Source organism: Arvicanthis niloticus, chromosome 4, assembly GCF_011762505.2.
Source record: "Arvicanthis niloticus isolate mArvNil1 chromosome 4, mArvNil1.pat.X, whole genome shotgun sequence".
NCBI lineage: Eukaryota > Metazoa > Chordata > Mammalia > Rodentia > Muridae > Arvicanthis > Arvicanthis niloticus.
The window spans coordinates 36744597-36769293 of NC_047661.1; the positions used below are offsets into that span (position 1 = coordinate 36744597).

Consider the following 24697-nt stretch of genomic DNA (forward strand, 5'->3'; position numbering starts at 1 on the left):
GAGCTAAGGTAGGAGGAGTACTGAGAGGAAGAAAAGGAGTAAGAAGAGGAAAAGAAGGAGAGGAGAAGCTAGGTGATGAAAGAGAGAAAGAGGGGGGAGACAGGGAGGCAGATATTCATGTATTTCCACCAGTCAAAGATAGTTGTTATATCTAGGTTGGTCAGTGGGTTACACCTCTGATTGAACAATTCCAAACTTACAACGCTTATGATTAACATTATTTTAAAAAAAATGTATAAATGCAAAAAGGAAAAGGGGGCATGGGATAGGGATTTTCTAAGGGGGGGGGAATGGGGAAAGGGGATGGCATCTGAAGTGTAAATAAAATATCTAATAAAAAATAAAAATAAAAAATAAATAAAAATAAGGGATCTCATAGCTGGGGAATAGAGTACTGTAGTGGTAAATCTGCCCAATCTAGGTGTGCAGCTTGTATTCACAGTTGTTGCGTTGTGTTTTCTTTGACCAGGCTTATTTGGGTTGGAGATTTATGCAACAAATTGGCGTCCCATGTTGATGCCCTGTGTAGGGGGAAATATTCAAAACAGACAGCCACTGGCTCCATGGTCCTCCATGGTCCCTCACTAGAGTCTGACACTGGCTGGCTGCCTCAGTGGTGTGACCCTGGGGCCCATGAGACGATGGTGTGGCTGCTGCCTCTGTGGCCAGCTCTGAGGCCTCCATGGCACTTGGCTTAACCCGAGAAAATAACCGCCATCCCCGCAGTAGATATCACAATACCCAGTACCTGGTAGAAATAAGACTCTTAATGCTTAAAGTTAACCAGTGCTTAAAGTTGACCCAGAAGTTGGGTAGCCTGGAGACCTAAAATAAAACCAAACATGAATAAGGAAAAAGAAAAGAAAAAGAAGTCAATGAAGTGATTCCTAATAATAGTCTCCTATAATCATAGATTGGTGCCTAGTTCAACTGTCGTTAGAGGGGGAGGCTTCATCTAGCAACTGAGAGAAATAGATACAGAGACTCATAGCCAAACGTTAGGCAGAGCTCAGGGAATCCAGAGGAACGAACGGGGGAAGAAGGATTATAGGAGCTGGAGGGGTCAAGGACACCACAAGAAACCCACAGAACCAACCAACCCAGGCTCACAGGGGCTCACAGAGACTGAACCACCAGCCAGAGCACCTGCAGAGGGTTGACACGGACCCTCTGCATATATGTTTCAGTTGTGGAGCCTGTTCTTCTGTGGGGCTCCTAACAATGGGAGGAGGGGTTGTCTCTGTTGCCTGCTTTTGGGACTCCTTCCCTCAGACTGGAATGCCTTGTCCAGCCTAGGCAATAGCAGGGAAGGTGCCTAGTCTTACTGCAACTTGATATACGACACTTGGTTGATATTCATGGGAGGCCTGCCCATTTCTGAAGAGAAACAGAGCAGGAGTGAGTGGGGGGTGGCAGAGGAGAGGCAGGGGGCTGAGAGAAGAGGAGGGAGGGAAAACTGTGGTTGGGATAAAAAAAAAAAAGCAGGATCATTCAGCTCATCTGGACTGAACTCCTCTGTGAAGCAGAATGCAGAGCAGATGACTCTAGGCTTGAATATCACTCCTAGAGGTGAGAGGCTTCTGGCTCAGCAGATTCTCAGAACTCTGTTCACGAGGTCCCAGAAGTGTCTGCATAATGGACCAGAGTCAATTCATTAATTTTGAAGGCCACTCTTGTTACCAATGAAACACTCTCACTGACATTATTTTTTTTTTAATGTCAGTCAACAAACTAGTGAAGATTTATGGTTGCTATTCAAAGTCATTTCCTGGAGCAGTTTCATCTGCTGAGCAGGATATTGAGCATGAAGTTATCATCTCTAAAGTAAAGATTACAAAGATTGACCTGTATTTGCATGTAGTTGTATATGCAATACCCACCGGCATCTGCGGTCACATGTATTTACACATCACGTCTTATATTCTTTTAAGCTGTATCTCTTCTCTACCTGTTCAAGACTCATCTTCCTGTCCATCTCCTCTAACCCTATACTGGTGAAGCATGGCTGTCATCACTGTCTCTTCTGACTGCCCTGTACATGTCTCCATTTTCTGCCATCCTCTTTTATGTTCCTTTAGTTGCCATGACCTTTTGTCCTTTGCACATGTGCACCCTCCTCCTTCCTACCGAGGGACATCTTTCTCTACTCTCTGGGTCTTACTGGACTCCAGGAGTGATTGAGGTCGCAGCTTGAAGACCTTAAAGAAATATATCACATCTCAGTCTTTGAACTAAGACTCAGTGTTTAAGGAAACATGCCTGACTCCTCACCTCAGATGATATAGCTTCCTGATAGATTCTCCCTTGAACAGAGTCACAAGGGCTAAATTGTCAAATGTCTACTTCCATACATGAGTCTTGTCATTACAAGGGCAAGGCTATGTCCTGTCTCTTCTGTTTTGTGCTGTTTGTGTCTCAATGTTTAGTATCTGCTACATGCCTGAGTGAATTATTGACTGTGTTATATCTGCAGAACTTCAGCCACATGCATGCATTTGGTTTCCCATTGCAAGACAGCTTGCAAGTCGTATTTGCTGTGATAGACATTTAAATGTTATTTAGCAAACAACATGACACCTTGACTACTCAAATTAAACACAGAGAGGAGGTATATACTTCATGCTTTTTGAAACTTAAATCCTAAATCCCCCTTATCTGATGGCTTGTAGTAGCCTTTGTGAAGTAAAAAACAACATTCAGGACAGGAATGAAGCCAGAAAACTGCATATCATGTCTAGAAAGGGTTTCCTTAGCGCTTTTTTCAGTCTTTTAAAGAAAGTGTGTCAGGGGTCAAGGTGGCATGGGAAGATCTTTGAAAGAGCAGCAAGAGGATATTGCCCACAGACCCAAGTTGGAAACAGTGCTTTAAATTGATTCCATGTGGGAAATACTACAAAGTGCTAAGTATCTTTGCCTAGTTTCTCCCAGCAAACCAAGACTAGCAACAAATTTGCTTACATTGTAAGGGTTTTGTGACTTTTATAATTTCACTCCACAATGTTTTGAAGGCAATGGGAGAGATCATTTAAATATTGATGGACTGTCATTTGCAAGGGAGAGAATAGAAGGCAGGTAATTAAGATTGAAGACATCACGAAGGGTTGAGAGCACTGGGTCCTGTTACAGAGAAGCCGTGCTCAGTTCTCAGCACCCACATGGAGATTCATAACCATCTATAACTCCAGTTCCAAGTGTTCAGTGCGTCCTTCTGTCTTCCTAGGGTATTGAATGCATATAACATACATTCAAACACATATAAATACATAAAAAGCAAAATACATTTTTGAAAAATAAACAGGTAGTTCTTTTCTCTTTCTTTAAGGAACATACAAAATTCCCCTTTCAGTTCTATTTATTAATAGAACTGAACACTTATTATTTATATTCATACACATGCACGTGTGTGTGCCTGTGTGTGTGTGTATGTGTGTGTGCATGTGAGTGCACATGCATATGTCCACACAGACTGGCACATGTGTAGAGATCAGAGATTAACTTTTGAGAGGAGTCTGCTCTTGCCTTTTAGGGTAGTAATTCAAAGAACATGTTCCTCTAATGCATTTAATGTGCAAATATTCCTACCATTTTCTGACTGAAAACTGTCTCTAGGAAGCCTCAGGTTTACAAGATAGCTTTCCTTATAAATCTATTTTCAAATAAAAAGAATGAAACATTCCTCAGTGTTGGGGTTAGTCTTGTGCACTGTGTATTCTGAAGCTGAGTTTTGTGCCCCTATCCAAACTGCTACCTGATCTTAAGGCTATTGTATTAACTGGTGTTCTATAAAGAATGCTCCTCCAATAGTCCCTGATTGGTTAATAAAAGGCTAGGGCCTGTGACTGGGCAGGAGAGAAAGGAGGCAGTACTAGAGATCAAGTAGAAAGTCTCAAGTAGGCATCACAGGGAGAAGAGAGTAGAAGAAAGAGGTCACCACAAGGCAGGATGAACCATGAGCATGTGGCCAAAGAAAGCTCACACTGAGGACACACATGAAACATAGCAAGACTCAGTTGGCAAGTAATGGGGCATTCACATAGTTATTGTTAGCTCACCTGGGCTAAAATAGCTCAGAACCTGCTCAGCACAGTGCCAGCAGCTTGTAAATAAAATACCAGGTCTCTATGTCTTTGGTTCAGGAGCTAAATGGGAAAGAGTGGGGCAGAAACTCCCCATAAATAACATCAACAACTCAGTTGGCAATTCTAGAAAATTAGTATTATTTTGTGGGTGTTACCCACAATGTTGATATGGAGCTATGACATGGAAATGTCAAAAGTTAGTTTTCTTTCTGAAGGTTATGTAGGCTGAGAAGAACATGCATTAGGGGCGTGCGCACGCACACACGCACACACACACACACACACACACACACACACACACACACACCAGATATCCACCTTATCAGATATCCCCTGGAGGCTTTCAGGAAGCAGTTCAGACTTCTTGGCCCTCAGATTTTCTCCTGAATCCCATATTCTTAGGAGAATTAAGGATTCTCAGAGAAACAGAACTTTTGAGAAAAAAAAAAAATGGGTGAAGCTGCTCAGAGTCCTTGGGAATACAAATGAGTTTTGCTTCCACACAATGAGATCGCAAAGAAAAGGGAATTGAAATTTTCCAAAATTTTACCTGAAAACCAATTAAGTAAATGCATTTTCAGAGAGGCTGGCAGGTCAGTAATGAGCACAAGATAATGTAAGTCAGTATGTTTCAGTATGTAAGTGTTTCTCCCCGCCCCCCCCCCCCAGCCTTGCAATACAGCTATGGCAGGAAGGAATGACAGAAATGAATTCATCCCAAGTAGCTGATTCTTGCAAAGATGGTGATAAAATACGGACCAGATGTAAGCCAAGCTTCAGAGCTGAACACGCTAGTAATGACTTAGCATATACCCAGATGATGACCAGCACTGTAGGGCAGAGAGCCAAGGCCAGTGATTCCCTGGAATTCCTGACACAAATCTCCTATCTCCATTTGGATTTTCTCAGGGAAGGTGAAGCCAGAGGATCTGAGAACAAAATCATTTTACTGAACAGTTTGGGTCACAAAGGCAAAAAAATAATATAAAGCCGAGTATCTTACCTACTTCCTACATGCCCAGCAGGGGCTTTGAGTATGTCTGGTCTGTTTGTTCCTTTGTGCTTTGGGGATGTGGCAGCAGGTTATGGCTGGCTCTGCATGCCATTTCTATAAACTATTCCTCTTTGACCCTACAAGGCCTTTGAGTGAACTGTACAAGATAGCTTTGACCTCTTCTGTTTCTGTCATTTGTCTTGTCTGGGTCCTTTTAAGGTGAAATCATTCTTTTATTCTTGTTCTGTTTGAAACTCTATTTTAGCTTGGTGTTTAAAGCCACCAAGTGGGAACTAACTGCATCTGTCAGTGGAAAACGGGCTTAGGGTGGAGACCCATTCCTGCCTAGACAAGGGATGCTACCTGGGAACCTGTCCTCATCTGTTAGAAAGTGACAGCTCTTACCCAAAGGACACCCTCAACACAATATGTGGCACATACTGAATGCTCATTGAATGATAGTATTCTTATTCAATGATTTAACATCCTAAAGTTCTATTGTTCTGTTGTGACAAGGTTTCTAAAAGAATCCCCCTTTTTTGGCAAGGAGGGGGGGGGGTCAGTACTGGGAACTGAACTCAGAACCTCAAGAATGAGCCTGTGCTGTTATGCTGAGCTACATCCCAACCCTAATGACTTAGTTATCCCTGACATTGTGTATTCTGCTCCTGGTGTGCCTGGTTTCCACCGGAAATATTTTAAAGCCTAGTAAGTGTTCTGAACTGGTGCTGTCACAGGTACTGAAAGTCTAGACATCTTGTACTGTTACTTAGTGAAAGAATGTATCTCATTCTGTATCATCTTTCTTTTAAATTACATCTCCCAGGTATATATGCAATAGATCAGATCTAAGTGTGTCCAGTCAAGAGCTGGAGAAGGGGCCCTGTCCATAGGAAAAAGCTGCAGGATAGAATGTACAAAAAATGGAAGAGAAACCCTTCACACTGTCCAATAACCATGCACACAAGAAGCTCCCACTGTGCTTACACTTAAAGACTATTCTGGAATGTGGACAAACCACATTCAGCAAAACCTAGAGGTTGTCATTGCTTCTGAGCTCAGAGCAAAGATAGGTAATGCCAGGCCTGACCCTCCTCTGCCTTTTGAAACATATTATATTCACTTCACTCCCCCCTTTTCCTCCTCTCCCCTCCCTTCCCCATCAGTCTTATCTCCCCCTCCTTCTCCCTCTCTTTTCCTCTTCTCTAGCATCCTATTTTGAAGTGACAAGAGCCAGGCAACCATGCTATATGGGCAGACAAACTACAGTACAGACAGAGATGCAACCAACCATGTTATGTGAGCAGACACACTACCCTATAAACAAGAGATCTCTGCCCAAGTCCTGGTGTGCATCCAGTCATGTCTACAAGTCCAGCTATGACCACAGATGCTTGTTCGGTGTCTGAGGAGGAGGGAGCAGCCCTTCTTTTGTGACTCTGAGGAAAGCTCACTTTATCTTTGTTCTTGTTAAAGAAAAAGCAGTCATTGAATCAAATGCTTGCCAGGTTTTTAATTTGGTTTTTTGTTTGTTTCTTCGTTTGTTTTGTTTATCATGCATGTGTACAGGAGCACACACACAGAATTAGGCAAAGGATCTTAGAATGTGATTTTAGGAACCATAAGAGAGACCTAAGGCTAAATTCTGCTTGGGCAGGAGGGCTGATAAATACCCTTACTGCCCAACTTTAACTCCATTAGACACAACTGTTAGGTCATTGTGTTTTTTCACAATTACGTGAAATGACAGGACAAGGTACCACATTGTTGATAACATATATTGATATTGCCTGGAAAATCTCTCATGTCAGAATAATCTATTTTGGCCAGGTGGTGGTGGCGCACCCCTTTAATCCCAGCACTTGGGAGGCAGAGGCAGGCGGATTTCTGAGTTCGAGGCTAGCCTGGTCTACAGAGTGAGTTCCAGGACAGCCAGGGCTACACAGAGAAACCCTGTCTCGAAAAACCAAAAAAAAAAAAAAAAAAAAAAAAAAAAAAAAAAAAAAAAAAAAAAAAAAAAAAGAATAATCTATTTTGCTAACTTTTGCTTTGAATGCATTTATATTTTTGGCTAGTTTGCAGACCACAATTACTATCACCAGCAGATTGAGATGAGCCATCATTTATCCATGCCAACTGCTGCCCCTGAGTAAAGGGCTTGCTGGATGGGACAGTGACGTTCCTCCTGGAGCCCTCAGCTCACATTTCGTCACTAGCAGCGTTAACATTGTTTTTCTAGTCTATTGTAAGATAAATAACAAAGTCCTCAAATTCAAATTTATCCTGTGTGTGTGTGCATGCATACATGTGTATAGAATATACACATGTATTTGTTCATGTGTGTGTTGAGGGCAGAAGTTTATGCCGTGTATCTTCCACTATTTGCTTCTCTACTGCTGTCTGTCATATGTGTGTGTATGTGTGTATGTATATGTGCTACATATATGTATATATATACATATACATACACATATATACATTTATAGCACATATGTCTGCATCATATACATTTATATCATCTACATCTATATCAACTACATATGCATCATATACATATATATAATATACATCATATTCATATACACATATACCTATAAGCTTGTCAATTCAACTAGGCTGTCTGATGTGGTGCCAAATTCTGCCTCTCCCCTGGCGGTGTCTGGACACAGCCAATTTACCAGCTCAGGAAAGGCAGGGTAAAGTCCGGAGTGGGGAGTCCAAAGTCTATGGTTCTCTTCTGGGCATAAGAGCACCCCAGCATGCCAAACCAGAAGGGAAGTTAGGGTCTGGAACAAATGCTGTGGCTCCCGAGCCCCTCTTGAGGTATCTGGGCACCACCCAGAGAGGAAGTCAGGAATAGAAGTCAGCGGTCTGAGTCTCCCTTGGGGTGTCAGAGCACCCCTGTACTTAGTCCAGGCCTGAAGCTGGGAGAGGGCATGAGATGAGCAGGATCTGGTCCTATAGGAGTGTGCACAGAGGGCTGGAGGGGTAGAAGAAGAGACAGGCCTTCTCTGGGTTGGCTCTTTTATGTGAAGGCCTTCCCCATGGGAATCTAATGGCAATCGCTAATGAAGCAGTTCCCTGAGATTATCTTAGCTTGTTCATGTGTCTTTGTTTGGGTGGATGTGGACACATATGTTTTATTCAGGGTGAACATATAAACCAGGAATTATATACTTTTGGGAAAGGGCGTGAGACTATCCAGGAAGTGCGGTCATTGGCTGAAGGCTAAGGCTATTGAGATGCCTCATTAGCATGGAGAAGAACTCCAGGTGCTGTGCTACCTGGCTGAGTGCTGGTGGTCGTAGTTACTTGTACCAGAGCAGGAATAAAGAGGCTGGGCGGGGGCAGCTCCACTCCTGAATTCAGTCATCATGGTTGAATGGCCAGCACTTTACTGACCGAACCACATCTTCAGCCCCCCCCCCATTTCCTGTTTTCTAAATTTAAATTTCTGTGTTAAACACATCCAGATGTCAGTAAAGCCCTTCATCACAGTGAACATAATACACAAGTATCAAGATGAGTCTGTGAGATAATCCTACGATTCTGTTCTGACACTGACTACCCAGAGTTAGTCACACAGGTTGAAGGCATGGAGCCCAATAAGATCGTATTTCCAGGGCTAGAGAGATGGCTCAGAGGTTAAAAGCATTGGCTGCTCTTCCAGAGGATTGGTTCCCAGCATCCACATGGTAGTTCACAACTGTCTATGATTCCAGTCCCAGGAGATCTAACACCCTCTTCTAGCTTTTTCTGGCACAGCACACATGTGGGGCAGAGACATACATGCAAGCAAAACACCCATCCACATAAAAGCTTAAGGAAAAGCTTAAGAAAAAAGAAAACCTCTCTCTCTCTCTCTCTCTCTCTCTCTCTCTCTCTCTCTCTCTCTCTCTCTCTGTCTGTCTGTCTGTCTCTCTCTTTATAAGAGGATTTCACTTATTCTGTGACTGCTCTGGTGCCTGGCCACCTGCACCTCTGACTAACATTGAGGAGTTCTTGTAATGTACGCCCTGAATGTTAGTAAATACATACAACAACTCGAAGAAATCAGCAAAGCACTGTTATTACAGTTTACATTGTATTTTGTTGTAAGGAGAACTCTAACCCGTGGGAGCATCTCGCCAGCAAGAACGCACGTGGGTACCGGATCCTTCTGCAGCAAGCGTTTATTGTATCATGAAGAGGTAGACAAAAGACCCCAAATGGTGCCCGCTTAAATAACCCTTAAGGCGGCGTGTACATACTTGATTGGCTGCTTGCTCGTTACTCATATAATGCCCCGGGGTTGGGCCGTGAGTTTGGTGCGCTCCTAGCCTTTGCGTCTGCGCACAGAACCTATCCGCCAAGATCATCAGCAGATGTGGGCGCCATCCTGCAATAGCGATTATTCGTAAGCCCGGGTGTGGCTCTCTACAACCCGCCCGCCCGGAGCTTCCTGGGCTAGGAGGCAGCTCAAGGCCTTGGCTGCTACGTTCTGTGGCTGATAGCTCCTGACCATCTATAATTCCACTTCCAGGGGATCTGATACCTTCTACTGACTCCTGTGGGTACTGGGCATGCCTGAGGTGCTCTTAACTACATTCAGGCAAAAAACACTCACACATAAAATAGAATAAGATAAACATTTTTTGAAGAATAGGAAAAAAAAAAACCTCTTAGCATTGGTCCAGGTGAAGATATTCTTGAATCTGACTCCAAACACAGGCAGCAAAGGGACAAGTAGAAAAAACAGGCAAACATCAAATAATCCCCAAGTCAAAACAAAACCCTATATAGAGCAGAAAACACAAGGATGAAAAATCCTACAGAGTGAGAGAAGGTATCAATGAGCCATGCATCTGATGAGGGGCTAATAAGCAAAATACAGAAGAAACTCAAGCAACTTAATAAAAGGAAGCAAATTGCCTGATTTCAAGATGGCCAATGACCTGAATACAAAAGACACCAAAGTGCCCAATATCACTAACCACCGTGAGGAAGGAAAGTCACCCTGGGATCCCACCCTACACATGCTAAGAATGTTATGATAAAAGAGACAAGGCCAAAGAAGGTCGGCAAGGTTGTAGAAGAAAGTGCTGGTCCAGATTGGAATTAGAACAACCAACAAGGAAACAATACCAAACATGCTAATTTAGTGTCTCCACCAAGAGGTATCCAGTGGCATGGGGAGACAGACATGCCATCTTGATTGGTAATGGGGAGGTGACAACAGCCAGACCATTTTGCTGTGGTTTGTCTGTGATTTTACGTTTTGGCAACTGCTAAGAAGGGAAGTGCTGGTCTACCTGGCCAGAGAGAAGAGTGAAGTTTTTGACTAGAAATCTAACTGGGGGAATACTGTGAGTGACAGGCTCAGGGGACAAATACTTTTGTCCTTTGCTCTCTGGGAAGTCACAGGCATGGTTTTATTTTATTTATTTGTCTTATTTTTCCTTCCTCCCTGCTTTCCGCACAAGGAATAATAAATACCTTCATTACATAAGATGTGAAGGACGGCTTGTTTGTGTCTTCCTCAGATAGACTTCCAGCTCTTTGCCTTGTAGCATATGGTCATCATCTGCTCTGCGACACTGGCCTGGTCTTCATGTAATCCAGACAAGAAGCTTGCCCTGTTAGAACTGCTCCTCCAGAACACTGCTGATTGTGACATTCTTTTTCCCTTTGTCATATTTCTTTTGAATATTTTGATCGTGTTTGTTTGTTTGTTTGTTTGTTTGTTTGTTTAAGACCTCTTACTCCTCAGGAGTCAGTTTGACCCCTTTCTTGCAGCCCAGGGGCAGGGCATAGTGGGACTTGTACCACTGGCAGTACTGTGTACCGTCAATAAGCACAACGCAGTTGTACACCAGGGTCTTGGTGCAGACCAGCTCATTATAGGATGTATGGTAGACAACATTAATAACCTTTGCTTTTTAAGTACAATGCTCAGAGCCCTAGAAAAAGTTCCCCACATCCCATCTCAGGGCATGGCACTCCTTACTGCTTCCTCGAACTCAGACTGTGTGTATATTATGAGGGGCAGGCCATCCCAGCTCATACTTCCGGTTCCTATGATAGAGCTTTCTCTTATCTTGATCATGTGGCACTTCTACCAGTTGCCCCAAGAGATGTCCATTGCTCAGTGTTGGCTGGAATGAGTAGTTTTATTTTTCAATTTATTTCTTGTCACAAAACTAGTAACTCTGAGAGAACAAACTATCTGATTTGTTTTTACTGTGGTACCCTTAAGCACAGCACCATGGATAACAAATATCAGAATCAACAACATTTTTCTGGTTACATTTTTTTCTTCTTCAAAAATTCTCAACCAGACTTTATGCCTGGCTCCCTTGATTTATCTGATTGTTACAATTCGGATTCTCAGTGGCATAATCCTGTAGAAGACATAGAAGGAACCGCCCCAGTTGTGAAGACTGTGCAGTGAACCCATCAGAAAGGCCACTCACAAATAAACTATATTTAGGTCATAAAGAGAAAGGAAAAGAAACAAAGTAACTCCTCCTTGGAACTAAGTCCTTCATCGCCAACAGCTCATGGGCGTCTGAAAGGTAGACCTTCTTTGACTCTGCGGTGTAGCTGTTTGTAAGAGACCTGTGCAATTGACAGAGTAATTTGGTTTTGAACCACTAAAAAGCCCTGACCTCTGTCTTGTTCCTCCCACTTCTAAGCCATTTATTTTCTTTGATAGTTCCTGCTTATTTCTTGTCCTCTTTATTAGCTAGAGATTTTTGTTTCCATTTCAGAGCACCAAAATTTGCAAATGGAGAGATAGCATGGCGGTAGAAAGCACTGATTTTAATTAAAACCCCCAGGTCTCCCTTTACAATCTGTGTTAACAGGAGAGATTGCTTAACTTCTCTCAGTCTTGATTGCTTTATGTATAAAACTGTAGCAGTCCTATTTCTTATGTATAACAGTTAAGTAAATGAGATTAAAATATTTGAAAAGTCTTAACACAAAATTTGGCATACATTAAAGGCTGGTTGGTTTTATAATAATGACTTTCTTTTCTTTCTTTCTTTTTTATTTCTTCTCTTCTCTTTTCTTCTGTATCCACTGATGCATAAAGGCTTTCTGGAAGTCTAGGGAACTCTTTCTGCCCAGTGATCTATGATGCCTGCCATGACAGATGTCAACTGATGGACAGTTCTCCATGATATACAGGGTTAGAGCAGAGTTCTTCCCACCCTCAGTGCTGTCTGTTACTGCAACATCATATGTACAAGTGTGGTACACCTCAGCCTACATTTCCAAGCTTTCTCCAAACTACCTTCTTCCTGTCCTTCAAACAGCCACTGCTTGGCAACTCAAGATTAAAGGTGGGCTGCCTTTTGCTGATCTGACAGTGACATGAAACTTTAGAAGTCCCAAAGAGGACTTTTATGTTCCCAGATAGCTAGGGATGTGGTTAGAGATGCACGGCATAACTGGATACATTGGAATTTCCATGCCCCAGTGGTGGGGTGTGCAGCTGGAGGAAGACTGGAACAGGGGTATCCAAAAGCAGGGATCAGGCTAGAACCCCATTTCTCTGAGGTTAATCATTCTTGGTCTCTCCAGGCAGCCAGAGTCTCTTCTGTCTGTAAACTCACAGCAATGCCAGTGTTCCTGTGCATAGGTGCTGGACTCTCCCACCAGGGCCTTGGAAACTACCAAGAAACCTCATAGCTTCTTCTGTTGGACATTTCAGAGCTTTTCCAACATCAACTGATGCAAACTTCCTGGGGTGCCCGGTCCTCAAATGTCCACTAGACTCTCCTCACAGCTTTTACTGACATCTCTTTCCCTTAACATTTGCTAAGTGGACACTCAAGTAATGGGAAGATTAACTCAGGCACAGGGACCCAGAGGAGAATCTCGGGTATAACAAAAGGAGAAGAGATCTGCTGCAGTCTAGAACCTTCAGGTTAAACTCTGAAGATCAGCATCCTCCTCCTTCCCTCGGGATGCAGTCGATGGTCCCTCTGCTCCTTTAAAACCCACAGCTCTAGTCACAGTAGTTACTCCCCCCTTTTATTACTGAAAAGCTTGGCATATGACTACATAAGACTAGGGATGAAGGGGTATCTTGTTGAGAGGATTTTTTTTTAAACAGAAATAATTCGGCAAGAAAAATAGCCATGAGCATAATTCAATAAGCAAACACACAGTGCAGATGAAGCCCATGCAGAAGGTCATAAAACTTCCTAGTAAAGGAAATCAATGTCTTTAAGTATGATTTGTCATTTGGAATTTGGAGTCTAAGCCACAGGGCCATCCCTAGAGTGCTAGCATTTAGTGCTAGACAAAGGAGATTCGCTTTCTTTCCTACAGAACAGAAAGAAGTATGATTTTCTGGTGAGCCCAGCAATGCAGATCCATGGTGATGACCTCACTAATTATATACCTCAGTTGGACTGGTGCAGTACTCTTATATTAGAATATACATAAGGGGCTGGAGAGATGGCTCAGAGGTTAAGAGCTGTGGCTGCTTTTTTAGAGGTTCCGAGTTCAATTCCCAGCAACCACATGGTGGCTCACAACCATCTATAAGGAGATCTGGTCCCCTCTTCTGATGTGAAGGCATAGATGCAGGGAGGACACTGTATACATAAGAAATAAATCTTCTTTTGAAGTATACATAAAAAGAAACTATAAAATTATTCTTCCCTGAAACAAACAAAAAAAACCATAGTTGACTGACATTACAATAAGTGGGCTACATCAACTTAAATAAAGAGAAATGCAAAGAGATTTCACTAAAATCGGGGACAAACTTGTCTACTCTCTGTGTGTCTATTCAATACAGTTCTTGAAGTCTTAGCTAGGGCAATAAGACAACTCAAGAGGATAAATATTAAAAACGAAGCACTCAAAGTATCATTACTTGCAGATGATATGATAGTATATATAAGTGACCCTAAAAATACAACTAGAGAACTTCAATAGCTAATAAATAAAAATTTGAGCAAAGTAGCTGGATATTAACTCCCCCCCCCAAAAAAAATCAGTAGTCCTCCTATATACAAATGACAAACAAACTGAGAAAGAAATCATGGAAAGAACACTTTTCACAATAGCCTCAAATAATATAAAATATCTTGGGGGGTGGGGTAACTCTAACCAAGTAAGTTAAAAGGCTTGTATAATAAACACTTGAAATTTTTGAAGAAAGAAATTCAAGAATGTATCAGAAGCTGGAAAGATTTCCCATGCTCGTGGATCAATAGACTCGACAGTAAAAACGGCCATCCTACCAGAGGCAATCTACAGAGTCAATGCAATCCTCATCAAGATTTCACCACAAGTGTTTACAGACCTTGACATGATCATTCTCAACTTCAGGTGGAAAACCAAAAAGCCTAGGATAGCTAAAACAATCCTGAACAATAAAGGAGCAGCCGGAGGTCTTGCCATTCCTGATTTCAGGTTGAACTAGAGATGTACAGTAGTAAAAACAGCATGGTATTAGCGTAGAAGCAGACACATTGATCAATGAAGACCCAGACATAAATCTATATACCTATGAGCACCTGAATTTTTATAAAGAAGCAATAAATACACATTGGGGGAAAAAAGACAGCATCTCCAATAGATGGTGTTGGTCATACTGGATGTCTGCATATAGAAGAATACAGAGAGATCTGTATCTATCACCCTGTACAAAACTCAAGTTCCAGTGGATCAGAGACCTCAACATAAATCCAGATACACTGAACCTGATAGAAGACAGAGTAGGGAATAGCCTTGGACTCATTAGCACAGGAACGACTTTGTGAACAGAACACTAATTAATGCAGGCACTAAAATCAACTGTTAACAAATAGGTCCTTATGCAATTGAAATTTCTGTAAAGCAAAGAACACTGTCATTTGGACAAAGAAGCAGCCTACAGGATAGGAAAAGATTTTTGCCAACTCCACATCTGGTAGAAGACTAATATCAAAAATATACGAAGAACCCAAGAAGCTAGATATTAAACACAAATAATCCAATTTAAAATGGGGCACAGATCTAAACAGAGTCTGAAATACAGTGATCTGAAATGCTGGGAAGCACTTAATAAAATGTTCGATATCTTCAGCCATCATGGAAATAAAAATCCAAACTACTTTGAGACTTCATCTTAACACCTGTCAATGACAGCTCAGATCAATGACACAAGTGATAGACAGCACATGCTGAGAGGATGTGGAGCAAGGGGAACACTCCTCCATTGCTGGTGGGAGTGCAAACGTGTACAGGCACTATGGCTGTACAGTCAACATGGTGGTTCTTCAGAAAGTTGGGAATCAATCTGCCCAAGACCCAGCTATACTCTTGGGCATATACCCAAAGGACACTCCATCCTACCACAAGGACACTTGCTCAATGTGTTCCTTGCTGCTCTATTTGTAATAGCCAGAAACTGGAAACAACCTAGAAGTCCCTCAACATTTAGAAATTGGGGTGTTACTCATTTAAAAAGAATGACATCATGAAGTTTGTAGGCCAGCGAATGGAACTAGAAAAGAAAATCATCCTGAGTGAGGTAACGCATACCCAGAAAGATAAATGTGGTGTATAAGTGGATAATAGCCGTTAAATTAAGTGCATGATAGTGGGGACATGGATCTCCCTGGGAGGAAGATATCAGACTGGGGGGGAGGGAAGTGGGGATGGTAGTAGGAGATAGGAATCAGCCGGAAAAGGGGGATGATGGGATGGAAGGAGAGAATGCAGGGAGAGACAATTGTATTTGTGTGGCAAATTGTGTTTTGCGGGTGATAAGGAAACTCAGTGCAGTGGAAGCTTCCTGGAGTGTATGAAGATTATTCTAATGGAGATTTGGGTATATGGAGTAGTAGCAGGCTCTATGGAGTCTCAACTGGCTGGCCATCTCTTATTGCCAAATGAAGCTTCCAGTGGTGAGACTGGGCTACATTCAAATGAGTTGTTAGCCAAGACTGTCCCATAAAGATTTCCAAACAACCCAGGCTGTTGCTAAGAAACAGGATTGCTCTCTGCAAATGGACAGAGGGGCCCCGTTGCCAAGGACAATGCCCACACAACTCATTGAACATGGAAAAGTTGAACTGGTGCCTATATGTCCGTCTCTTTGGTATGAGAAGGTGCTCTGCAGGTATTCCGACTGGTTGTATGCCAACTTGACACAAGAAGAGTCAAAAGAGAGGAAGGAGTCTCAGTTGAGGAAATGCCTCCATGAGATCCAGCCGTAAGGCATCTTCTCATTAGTGATCAATGGGGGAGGACCCAGTCCATTATGGGTGATGTCATCCCTGGGCTGGTGGCCCTGGGTTCTATTAGCAAGCAGGCTGAGCACACCATGGGGAGCAAGCCAGTAAGAAGCACGCTCCATGACCTACATTATCTCCTGCTTCCAGGTTTCTGCCCTATTTGAGTTCCTGTCCTGACTTCCTTTGGTGATGAACTGCAATGGAGAAGTGTAAGCTGAATAAACCCTTTCTTTCCTTCCCAACTTGCTTTTGGTCACAGTGTTTCATCACAACAATAAAAACCCTAACTAAGATAGCCGGCTTCTGAAAGAGAAATGTGGATGCCAACCCAGCCACACAACGTTGACCTACAATCTGTCCTGCCTGAAAAATATGCTAAGGACACGGTGGCACAGAACTTGTGGGCGTGATCAACCAATGACTGACTGGGCTTATGGCCCTCTCCATGAGACGGAACCATGCCAGACGCTGCTTGGGTGACCAAGAAGCTGAGACTAGACATCCCAGAGTCCTGGGTAAACCAAACCCTTCTGCTCTTAAAAAAAAAAAAAGTATCAATGGAATGACTCCTGATGGTATTCTGCTATACAATCATCATCAGAGAGGCTTCCTCCGACAGCAGACGGAAACAGATGCAGAGATCCACCGTGGTCAGAGACAATTTGGAGAGAAAGTGTAAAATGGAAGGTCTCCATCAAATGGATGGAACTGAGAAAAAAATTATCCTGAGTGAGGTAACTGAGATCTAGAAAGGTAAATATGGAATCTGGTGGAAAAGGAAGTGGAAAACTTGGAAGAGCTAGAGGAGGTGGAGGACCCTGAGTCAGTTAAGTAAGTCACATATGAGCTCACAGAGACTGAAGCAGCAAGCTTAGGGCCTACATGGGTCTGCACTAGGTCTTCTGTATATCTCCTATAGCTATTAACTTAATATTTGTATGGGATTCCTGACTGTGAGAAGGAATGGGCCTCTGACTCTTGTGCCTGCCCTTGAGACTCTTCTGTTGGGTTGCCATGGCCAACTTCAGTATAGTTTTTGCTTCATCTTATATTTTATTGGGGCATCTTTGGTTGTTATCCCTTAGAAGTCTGTTCTAGGTGGGCATTGTCCTTGGCAATGGGACCACACTGTCAGTGTGCAGAGAGTGGCCCTGTGTCTTAGCAACCGAAAGGGAGTGGATCTGGAAAAGAGGGGAGGCGGGGAGGAGGAATAGAAGGAGAGGAAACTATAATTAGGATATATTGTATGAGAAAAGAATCTATTTTTCAGTAAAAGAAAAAAACAGTAAGTGGGCTACAAAGTAATTTTTTTCAGAATTTACAGGATTTATTGCCGATTAATTTTGTGCTCCTTCCCTAATACCAAATTCATGCTGAAACATTATTCTCAATATGACAGTAATAGGAACTGAGGCTTTTGATAAAGCAGCTGGGTCACAAGAGCGGAGCTTTCTCACTGCCGCTGTGCCTCGTTAGGTAAGTATGTAACCTGGACGATCCTGACCCTGGCACTGGGCTTCAGTCAGCAAAGCCTCTCTTCTGTCCACTCACAAACACAGATCATCTAAGCAGGGCTCCAGTGATCAAAAGCGGGGAAATACCCAATGAAAACCAGATCTAACATGTCTGCTGTGCTACAGGGTCCCTCGGAGCTTGGGTAGGACTCAAGTGCATCATTGTTTCCGGTGAGAGGAGAGAGCTCAAGTGAGAGCGAACTGGGAGCAGCTGGCGTGAGTCACTGTTATTCCCTGGTTTTTCCTTCTTAAATGTCTAAGCTTAAGAGTGATCCTGCTTATAAGACAAGATAATTGAATACATTCCGTGGACTGGAAAAGGTTGATTCGAAGGTATGTGGGTTGAATGTCACCACAGATCATCACCTGATAACAAAAGCAGATACTTTTGCAATGCTCTCGTGGAAAATCCAAGGCAGGAAAGTCACTTCCGGCCTCGGGTACTGACTACTGTTTCTTTGGATGTCGCAGAATCTCACTGTTCATGCAACGATTACCCAGAATGCCTGTCCCCATACCTCACAATCATCTCCCCCTGCACGTAGCACCTGCCTTCTTAAACCATGCACCCTCAGAGTCTCTTATTGGGCAGGGATTGGAGCATGACAGTTACTGCTGTAAGTCCCGCACATATGGATTACTTTGGTTTTCCCGTCCCATTTTATTTATCCTTTCATTTTTCTCCTTTTAAAAATATTTTGAAGGGTTGGTGAAACAGCTCAGTGGTTAAGAACACTGCTGATCTTTCAGAAGTCCTGAGTTCAATTCCCAGCAACCACACGGTTGCGTGTAGCCATCTATATAGGTATCTGATATACTTGTCTGGCATGTAGGTATACATGCAGACAAAACACTCCTACATTTAAAAAAAATCCTATATTTTAAAAATTGCATAAGTAAATTAATAAATATTTTTAAATACATAAACTTCCTATATTTTCCATATGAAAAAGTAGCCTTCAATATGAGATTTTCATACATAAATACCATTGTACTCTCTTAATCTCTCCTCCCTCATTCCCTATTTCCTTTGTACTGGTCCCAAATAATCCTCTATTTCATCATTCATGTAAATGTGTATATGTGTGTACATGTGTATACATATGTACATATATACAAATATGTATATATACAAATATACACATATATACAAATGTGTATATGTATGTACATATGTATATGTGTATATATGTGTATATATGTGTATATGTGTATATATGTATGTGTGTATATTTATATTTGCATGTTTATATGTATGCATATATGTATATATAATATATACATTTGTATTTTTTCTTTACATATAACTGCATATATGCATACATATGTCTATTTAAATTACATTCCATGTATAAAAGAAAATTAATTCTTTTTTTTACATCTACCACTGTGTTTCTTCTTTAGAAAACTGTCTGTTCAATTCATCTGCCCACTTATTAATTGAATGATTTGGTGTTTGGGGTGTTTAATTTCTTCAGTAATTTATGGGTTGGATATAGTGATTTCATTATAGAGATCCTTTATCTTCTGGGTTAGATTTATTGCTCTGCTTTTTTAATTTTAGAGGTTATTTTCAAAGGGAATTTTTCCATCTGATGTCTTTCTATCATGTTTGTTACTGATATATGGAACACAGGCTATCAGTACATCTCTGTGGAAGTATATTCTCAATGTCTCAAGCTGAGACAGAAGAATATTTTGAATTGTGATTTGTAAAGTTACTTAATCCTTATGAGAGAGTTGCCTTTGCAAAATAATAAGAAAATCTATCAATCATTGATGTTGACACAAGACTCCTCCACTCTGTCCACACTGCTGATGCATCCATGGGGCCATTCTCTGTTCATCTTCCCACTGCCTGAAGATAGGAACACTTTGCATTTCCTCTGTGAACCAGGCTGCTCTACATTTTTAAAAATTATTTATTTATCTTGTGCATGTGAGTACACTGTGGTTGTTTTCAGACACACCAGATGAAGGCATCTGATCCCACTGCAGATGGTTGTAAGCTACCATGTGGTTGCTGGGAATTGAACTCAGGACCTCTGGAAAAGCAGTCAGTGCTCTTAACCACTGAGTCATCTCTCCAACCCATGTTCTACATGTTTTCTTTATTAAGATTTTCTTTTTTACTCATATAAGTGAGTGAACTTGTAAGGTTTCCCTCCCCCATTAAAGCAGTGGTTTTCACACCTGAAACATTATGCCCAAGACTGGAGAGTGTGAGCATGTCTCTAACTCAGGGGACTCTCCTTGGTAACCCAACATTCCAATCTCCCTGTACCTTTGGTAACTGGTAAGTTATTAAGTATGGTGGCCTCCTTCTAGTTCTAGGTTCAGTGTTTTTATTCTCTCTCTCTCTCTCTCTCTCTCTCTCTTTCTCTCTCTCTCTCTGTGTGTGTGTGTGTGTGTGTGTGTATACCAATTACTATAAATACAGTGGGGGAGTATGGTATGAGAGATTTTCATGTTTGGATGTGCATTAGTCTGAAATCGCTTTTAAAAGCAGAGCTGAATTGATTTAAGGTAAGACATGTCTCCGAGCTGGTCTGTACACTTGTGTTTATCTTCACCCCATTCCATAGTAAAGTCCAGAACTCCAGATCCTTAAAATTTACACCCCACAGGAACTTTTCATTTTCCTTGCTTTTCAAATGTTTGTTCTATCATTTCCTTAAGTCTTTCTTTTCTTTTCTTTTCTTTTCTTTTTCCTTCACTAAGGGAAGCTGCTGAGTCTGGCTGGGAACCTAGCAACTGAGTGTCTGTATGTTCCTAAGTACACTGAGGCTCAACAGGGAATTTCGACCGAAACAATTCATCGTAAACATTGTTTTATGGAAGCATGACTATCTTAGCCAGCAAGGAGCAGGTGAGCCATGAACCATCCTGCTGTAGACACAAACACCATGGCCCTTACATAAGTGCATTAGCTCTTGAAAGCCAATAGGAGCCAGCTTCAGTCCCCACTGAATCGAACCTTCTAGCCCACTGTTTCCAACATTTGAATGTGAATCTTTATCACTAATGAGAAAGCACAGATGTTCATTCAGAATCTCTTGGCCTGGGGGCAAATTATAACACTGTATTAGTTACCTTTGTTGTGGCGATAAGATAACACCACCAGCAGCAACTTATAGAAGAAATTGTTTATTTCCACGCTGATTGTGGTGCCGTTAGAGGGTCATGACGGTGGGTAGCTAGAGCAGATAGCTGAGAGGTCACATTTCAAATGCAACAGAGTAGAGTAGAAATTGGGAGACAGGTCAACCTCTCAAATTCCTCCCCCAGGGGTTTGTTTCCTCCATCAAGGCTCCAACACTTAAAACTCTTCAGACTATACCACCCACTGGAGATCAGTGTTCAAATAGTGTTCAAATAGTGTTCAACTATAGAGGGAGAAACCTATGGGCTTCTTATTAAAACCACCACAAGCATATATCTACATATTTAACAGTTTCCCTGAGGTTGTTCTGTGTTGTCATTCCCTCTAGGCTCCACCCAACAGTTACCTGGCAACAGCCAGGTAGGCCTGGCTTGCTATAAAAGAACACTCTCTGCCCTCCTCACTCTCTCTGCCCCTTTTCTTGTGGGATATAAAACCATGCCAGGAAGTTTGGTAATGTAGAGCAGGTTGAGAACCGGAGACTCAGTGGGCACACACCTGAGGCTTAGGAGATTCCCAGGTCCTTGCCAGACTTCTGACTTGGAACATGTGTCATGCTTCTCACATAAAAGAAACATGTCCTATGGTCATGTAGGCCCAAAACAGAGTTCTCCATGTTAATGAGGTTCCTAGAGGCCCAGAGGGCTTAGCCAATAAGCTTTCCTTCCCAGCCATTTCTCTCTGCAGAAGGTATTTAAATCTCAGGCTCACCCTGAGAAATGGGTATGGTTTACACATCCATTTTCCACCATGACAATAAACTGTTTGGAACCAAGAACTGTCTCTTTTTATCAATATCTGCCATGGGGAGCCATGAAGAGCCATGGAGAGCCATAGAGAAGGTCTTTGCCTACAGAACCACAGCCTAATCTCCCATAGAAGGCCCCTCTGCTCCCAGCCACAAGCTCCACCCAGACTGCTACCATCAAACTAAGGACAATCACCCTGAGACAAGCTCAGCCCAAGGGCCCCCGACTCAGTTCTCTGCTCTTCTGAGGCTCCCAGTGGCATCTGGATGTCCAAGAGTCTGAGAACTTCATGGCCCCGACCTCATTTCAGACCCAGAAACCCTCAAACCAGCTCTGGCTTTCCCACATCTCAGACTGTGCTCTCCCACCTCCAGAGCGTTGTCTCTGAACTTCCCTATAGCCTAGCACCTATTCTGGTGACAACATGGGATAAGAGCAGTCAAACTCCCTGAGTTCTGCCTCCCTAAGAGGTTGTGCCCAGTGGCGGGGCAGATACAGGCCTACATTTTCTCTCTCTGATCCTCTTCTCTCTCTGATCCCTTTCTTCCTCTCTCCCCTTCCCCCTCCCCACTTTTTCTTTATGTGTTCTGGCTAGCCTCTTCTCTCTCTTTCTCTCTCTCTCTCTCTCTCTCTCTCTCTCTCTCTCTCTCTCTCTCTCTCTACTCCCTTTCCAAGTCCCCTTCCCATGCCCCCAAATAACCTTTATTCTATACTACACCTGTCATATGGCAGGTACCTCAGGGGGAAGGGATGCCTTAGCATGGGCCAGCTGAGGTTCCCCCTCCCACTTCACCATACCATACTCTATAAAACATACCCTTGGCTTTTTTAAAACCACAACACTTGATGCCAAGACTTGGATTTAGAAACTCACAGATTCATATTTCCCACTGTCACATGGACTTTCCAGCCACTGGATTGTTAAACCTCCATCCAAACACTGGAGAATTGGTAAGCATCCCCCATTACTGGTCAGCGTAAATGGCCCCTGGTCCCAAGGGAGGGCTGTTGAGATTTCAACCACCCTCTGGTGTCCTTGAGAATGAAGGCATTTATTGTCATGGCTGGCCTTCTTGCTGATCGTTCATTCTAGGACATCTTCCCTCCGGTGACACCTCTCTCTCTCTCTCTCTCTCTCTCTCTCTCTCTCTCTCTCTCTCTCTCTCCCTGAGATGGTTTCTTTCTCACTGCTGGAAAATCCTAGGCCTAGGTAAACCATTCTCCCACCTTCGCCTGGGCACCAGCCCACAGCTCAGTCCCCACGCCATTACATGACAATCTGGTGATCTGGCTTGACTGTCCATTTCTAGGTATTAATTTATTCTCAGATGCCAACAGGGATAATATTAATAACTTCTACTCTCACCCAAAGGAAAAGTCTTCACTACTACTTCTAGGTTCCCCACTGGGATACCTCTCCATCTTAAAAGCTTCTGAATTCGCAGGCTAAATTTGGTCCCAATACCCACTAGATAATAACTCTGAATGGCCACTTAATGGCACTTTAAAAACAAAACAAAAAACAAAAATCAAAACAAACTTTTACAACTCTTGCCAGCAATCCGAAAAACGGGAAGATTTCTGCTTAGGCTTTTCCCCACCTCCCCTCCCAACCGCTTTATTCCTTTGCTCTCTGCTCCTGGCTTCCTACCCCTTTGATTTTTACCATCACTCTCCACATCGTATTTCAGACTTAACTCCCTATGCCTCCATGCTCCTGCCTACCCTGCCCCTGTCCACCTCCGCTGCCAGCTGTTTGCTCCAGCAGGCTGTCTTAAATTTCTATTTCCAGGAAAATTTTTATCTCTAATCCCTGATTCCCTTCTGTTCTGGTCCACACCAGCTCTAAGCCAGGTGTGGCAGGAGAAGGGATTCCTAAGTGCAGCACAGAGCAGCTGAGCCATTCTGTGCACAGCTCAGCCTACTGCTCCCTGCATAGTGACAGAGGCTGCCTGTGGTGGCAAGTAGAGACCTCCTATCCACCAGACAAAATGTGTGTTTGTCTGCTGATACATGGAAACACTTCTGGCCATTCCATTCTAAGGTATAACACGTGACTTTCCTTCACAGGTGGAGCTATCACTTCAGTGCCATCTCAGCTAAGGTCGGTCACATGGCTGGCAGTAGCTTCCGCATCATCTTGGTTTAAGGCAGTCTCAGGACTATCCGCCATGTTTGTTATGGGCAGTTACCACTTCACTGCCTTATAACTTTAAAACAGCCTGACTTAAAGTCTTTAAAGACACTTTTAAGATAAGGTTTTCATATGATTTCCACCCTGCCTTGGTAACTAATTTCAATATTAATTTAAAGATTGACAATTAAAAGGTTAAAGATGACTACCTTAAAGATATGTTTAACCTTGTTTCTGCTACTATCATTGCATTACAATGTACTCTCTTTGTTTGCTAGATACACTCTAGAACAAATAATTAAACAAACACATATTGTCTAACGCAGATATACTTAATAGATACTGGCTCTCAATCTTGTCAGAAATCTGCTAAATGTAATGTTAAATGTTTAAGTTTATTATGACAGACAGAGACTCCCAAATCTTAACAGTGACCCATTCAAGGTCTCTGAGATATGGGCACAGAGACAAGACACTACCTAGACTGGGATACAATAACTACTAAAAAGACTGCTCCATTGCCTTGGCCGCTGCCAGGGCCCAGCCTAAACTGGACAAACAGAGGACACACAGAAAATTAAATGTCTCATATTGCCTAAGACAAGATGAGTAATTTCTCCCACATTCCTGTGACACAGGAAAAAGCTTCTCATCTTCTGGGCCTGATGGCAAGACTGACTCTGCCCAAGTTGCTATGGAGACCACAAAGACCTGGGAGAGCTGTTTAGGTAGTGGACTGAAGACTAACCTCTGTCATTTTAATTAATATATGGCATCTAGATTATAATTTATTCTTCCAGGATTTCAGATTACATTGACAGCTATGCTAACAGGTAGCTTGA

General features: G+C 42.6%; 1 pseudogene; it reads right to left on the reverse strand.

Annotated features, from left to right (window-relative positions):
• Positions 1-10553: 10553 nt before the first annotated feature.
• On the reverse strand, positions 10554-23894 carry LOC117707312 (small ribosomal subunit protein eS8 pseudogene; annotated as a pseudogene).
• Positions 23895-24697: the final 803 nt, after the last annotated feature.